The following is a 5,619-nucleotide window of genomic DNA, read 5'->3' on the forward strand; positions in this document are numbered from 1 at the left end:
TTTTTTTTGGTAGCCAAACATGACGCAGAAAACGAACCGATTTCTCCTGCACAACTAATCTTTCAGGAAAACTGAACATTTGCTATCTAACTGAGAGTCTCCTCATTGAAAACATCCGAAGTTCTTCAAAGGTAAATTATTTATTGAATGTTTTTGCTGGTTTTTGTGAAAATGTTGCCTGCTAATGCTAACGCTAAATGCTAACGCTAAACGCTAAACGCTAACGCTAAATGCTAACGCTAAACGCTAAATGCTAGTTTGCTATGGTTGAGAAGCATATTTTGAAAATCTGAGATGACAGTGTTGTTAACAAAAGCCTAAACTTGAGAGCAAATAGATTAATTTCATTTCATTTGCGATTTTCATGAATAGTTAACGTTGTGTTATGCTAATGAGCTTGAGGATAGATTTACACAATCCTGGATACAGGTTTTTTTTCGTAGCTAAACGTGACGCAGAAAACGGAGCGATTTGTCCTAAACAAATAATCTTTCAGGAAAAACTGAACATTTGCTATCTGAGAGTCTCCTCATTGAAAACATCTGAAGTTCTTCAAAGGTAAATGATTTTATTTGAATGCTTTTCTGGTTTTTGTGGAAAATGTTGCATGCTGAATGCTAACGCTAAATGCTACGTTAGCCATCAATACTGTTACACAAATGCTTGTTTTGCAATGGTTGAGAAGCATATTTTGAAAATCTGAGATGACAGTGTTGTTAACAAAAGGCTAAGCTTGAGAGCAAATAGATTCATTTCATTTCATTTGCGATTTTCATGAATAGTTAACGTTGCGTTATGGTAATGAGCTTGAGGCTGTAGTCACGATACCGGATCCGGGATGGCTCGACGCAAGAAGTTAATGACTTAAAATGGTCCAAACACAAACGCACAGTTGTGAAGGGGCGACCGTGCCGCTACCCCTCAGGAGGTTGAAAAAGTTTGGCATGGGCCCTAAAATCCTGAAAAGGTTCTGCAGCTGTACAATTGAAGGCATATTGACTGGCTGCATCACTGCTTGGTATGGCAAAAGCACCGCCCTCGATCGCATGACTCTACAGTGGGTTGTGTGGACAGCCCCTTACATTACTGGGGCCAAGCTCCCTGCCATCCAGGACCTCTATATCACGCGGTGTGAAAAGAATGCCCGGAAAATCAAAGACCCCAACTACTCAAGCCAAAGACTATTTTATCTGCTGCCGCACAGCAAGAGGTACCAGTGCATCAAGTCTGACACCAACAGGCTCTTGAACAGCCACTAACTCGTGGCCGACGTGAGTAAAACATTTAAGTGTGTCAACCCTCACAAGGCTGCTGGCGCAGACCAGCTAGCTGGAGTGTTTACAACTGGAGTGTTCAACCTCTCCCTATCCAAGTCTGCTGTTCCAACTTACATCAAGATGTCCACCATTGTTCCAGGACCCAAGAAAGCAAAGGTAACTGAACTAAATAACTATCCGTAGCACTCACTGCTGTCATCATGAAGTGCTTTGGCAGGCTAGTCGAGGATGATATCACCTCTACCTTACCTGACACCCTAGACCATTTCTATTTGCTTACCACCCTAATAGTTCCACAGACGATGCAATCGCACTGCACACTGCCTTATCCTATCTGGACAAGAGGAATACCTATGTCAGAACGCTGTTCATTAACTATAGCTTAGCCTTCAACACCATAGTACCCTCCAAGCTCATCATTTATCTCGGAGCTGTGGGTCTGAACACCGCCCTGTGCAACTGGGTCCTGGACTTCCTAACGAGCCACCCCCAGGAAGTGAAGGAAATAACACCTCCAACACAGGGGCCCCACAAGGGTGTGTGCTCAGCCTCCTCCTGTATACCCGTGACTGCGTGGGCACGCATGCCTCCAACTCAAATCATCTAGTTTGCAGACAACAGTAGGCCTGATTACCAACAATGACAAGACAGCCTACAGGGAGGAGGTAAGGGCCATGGCGGAGTGGTGCCAGGAAAATAATCTTTCCCTCTACGTCAACAAAACGAAGGAGCTGATCGTGGACTTCAGGAAACAGCAGAGGGAGCACACCCATATTCACATTGACGGAACCGCAGTAGAGAAGGTGGAAAACTTCACGTTCCTCGGCGTACACATCAATGACGATCTCAAATGATTCACCCACACAGACAGTGTGGTGAAGAAGGCGCAACAGTGTCTCTTCAACCTCTGGAGGCTGAAGAAATTTGCCTTTTTCAGGTTATTTACTCAGTACTTTGTTGAAGACCCTTGGGCAGTGATTACAGCATCAAGTCTTCTTGGGTATGACAGAACAAGCTTGGCATAACTGTATTTAGTGAGTTTATCCCATTTTTTGCAAATCCTCTGAAGCTCTGTCAGGTTGGCACGACCATTTTCAGGTCTCTCCAGAGATGTTCGATCGGGCTCTGGCTGGGCCACTCAAGGACATTCAGAAACTTGTCCCGAAGCCACTTCTGCGTTGTCCTGTTGGAAGGTGAACCTTCGTCCAAGTCTGAGGTCCTGTGTGCTCTGGAGCAGGTTTTCATCAAGGATCTCTCCATACTTTACACCATTCATCTTTCCCTCAATCCTGACTAGTCTCCCAGTCCCTGCCGCTGAAAAATATTTCCACAGCATGATGCTGCCACCAGCATGCTTCACCGTAGGGATGGTGCCAGGTTTCCTCCAGGCGTGATGCTTGGCATTCAGGTCAAAGAGTTCAATCTTGGTTTCATCAGATCAGAGAATCTTGTTTCTCATGGTCTGAGAGTCTTTAGGTGCCTTTTAGCAAACGTCAAGCGGGCTGTCATGTGTCTTTTACTGAGGATTAGCTTCCATCTGGCCACTCTGCCATGAAGGCCTGATTGGTGGTGGTGCCGAGATGGTTGTTCTTCTAGAAGGATTTCCCATCTCCACAGATGAACTCTGGAGCTCTGTCAGAGTGACCATTGGGTTCTAGGTCACCGCCCTGTCCATGGCCCTTCTCCCCCGATTGCTCAGTTTGGCCGGGCAATCAGCTCTAGGAAGAGTCTTGGTGGGTCCAAACTTCTTCAATTTAAGAATGATGGAGGCCACTGTGTTCTTGGGGACCTTCAATGCTCCAGAAATGTTTTGGTACCCTTCCCCAGATCTGTGCTTCCACACAATCCTGTCTCGGACCTCTATGGACAATTTCTTCAACCTCATGGCTTGGTTTTTGCTCTGACATGCACTGCCAACTGTGGGACCATATATAGACAAGTGTGTGCCTTTTCAAGTCATGTCCAATAAATTCAATTTAAATCAGGTGTTCTACAATCAAGTTGTGGAAGAATCTCAGGGATTATCAATAGAAACAGGATGCACCTGAGCTCAATTTTGAGTTTCAAAGCAAAGGGTCTGAATACTTACAGTTGAAGTAGGAAGTTTACAAACACCTTCGCCAAGTACATTTAAACGCTGTTTTTCATCATTCCTGACATCCTAGTAAAAAATGTCCTGTCTTAGATCTGTTAAGATCACCACCACATTTAAAGAATGTGAAATGTCAGAATAATAGAGAGAGTGATTTATTTCAGCTTTTATTTCTTTCATTACATTCCCAGTGGGTCAGAAGTTTACATACACTCAATTAGTATTTGGTAGCATTGCCTTTAAATTGTTTAACTTGGGTCAAACATTTCAGGTAGCCTTCCACAAGCTTCCCACAATAAGTTGGGTGAATTTTGGCCCATTCCTCATGACAGAGCTGGTGTAACTGAGTCAGGTTTGTAGGCCCCCTTGCTCGCACATGCTTTTTTAGATCTGCCCACAAATGTTCGATACTTTCTAGGATTGAGGTCAGGGCTTTGTGATGGCTACTCCAATACCTTGACTTTGTTGTCCTTAAACTATTTTGTCACAACTTTGGAAGTATTCTTGGGGTCATTGTCCATTTGGAAGACCCATTTGCGTCCAAGCTTTAACTTCCTGACTGATTGCTTGAGATGTTGATTCAATATATCCACATAATTTCCCTCCCTCATGATGCCATCTATTTTGTGAAGCAAATTAGCCCTACAACATGATGCTGGCACCCCCGTGCTTCACGGTTGGGATGGTGTTCCTCTTTTCCTCCAAACGTAACAATGGTCATTATGGCCGAACAGTTGTACTTTTGTTTCATCAGACCAGAGGACATTTCTCCAAAAAGTACAATCGTTGTCTCCATGTGCAGTTCAAACCGTAGTCTGACTATTTTATGGCGGTTTTGGAGCAGTTCCTTCTTCCTTGCCTAGCGGCCTTTCAGGTTATGTCGATACAGGACTCGTTTTGCTGTGGATATAGATACAAGATGCTGGATTGACTTGCACTTTTCGCACCAAAGTACGTTCATCTCTACGAGACAGAACGTGTCTCCTTCCTGAGCGGTATGACGGCTGTGTGGTCCCATGGTGTTTATACTTGCATACTATTGTTTGTTCAGATGAACGTGGTACCTTCAGATATTTGGAAATTGCTCCCAAGGATGAACCAGACTTGTGCAGGTCTTGGATGATTTCTTTGGATGTTCCCATGATGTCAAGCAAAGAGGGACTGAGTTTGAAGGTAGACCTTGAAATACATCCACAGGTACACCTCCAATATACTCAAATGATGCCAATTAGCCTATCAGAAGCTTCTCAAGCCATGACATCATTTTCTGGAATTTTCCAAGCTGTTTAAAGGCACAGTCAACTTAGTGTACTTCTGACCCACTGGAATTGTGATACAGTGAATTATAAGTGACATAATCCATCTGTAAACAATTGTTGGAAAAATTACTTGTGTCATGCACAAAGTACATGTCATAACCGACTTGCTAAAACTATAGTTTGTTAACAATAAATTTGTGGAGTGGTTGAAAAGCAAGTTTTATTGACTCCAACCTAAGGGCAAGTCAACTTCCTACTTCAACTGTATGTAAATAAAGTATTTCTGGTTATTTATTTTTATACATTTCTCAAAATGTATATAAACCTGTTTTCACTTTGTCATTATGGGGTATTGTGTGTAGATTGATGAGGAGAAAATGTCTTTAATCCTTTTTAGAATAACAAAATGTCTAAAAAGTGAAAGGGTCTGAATACTTTCAGAATGCACTGTATTTATACTTTGTGTATAATGTGTCAATTTGTGTTGTGGTTTGCAGAGCACATTTGAAACAGAGATCTATGTCTCAATATGTCTTCCCTGGTAAAATAAAGGTATCACCTGGAACCATCGATATAAAAACCTGTTCCTGGAACATCAGAGACTGTTGAACACTGTCTAATAGGATGTCATCCCAGCCTGCTATAATGTTACTGATCTAAGACTGAAGTAAAAGTTAGCTATTATTGCACTTATTTGAATGAATAGATACATTTCTTGCGCTTCCTCAAATTCATTTACAGTGGTTAATATGGAACCTGTGTCGAGTTGATGGTCTGAATGTTTTCTAGTACTTTGTGCAAGCCTGTTGTTTTTGGTCATAAAAAGGTTGGAAGGTTTGTAAGGTGTGTTAGATTTTATTCATGAAATGGGACCAGTGAACATAACAATGATATTGGCAGTTAAGGGTGGCCTGTTAACTTTATCCCACTCTATCCGGAAATGCTTTAAAATACTAAATGATACAAAAAATATAATGGTGTGACAACAGTA

The sequence above is a fragment of the Oncorhynchus nerka genome, linkage group LG22, assembly GCF_034236695.1.
Source record: "Oncorhynchus nerka isolate Pitt River linkage group LG22, Oner_Uvic_2.0, whole genome shotgun sequence".
Classification (NCBI taxonomy): domain Eukaryota; kingdom Metazoa; phylum Chordata; class Actinopteri; order Salmoniformes; family Salmonidae; genus Oncorhynchus; species Oncorhynchus nerka.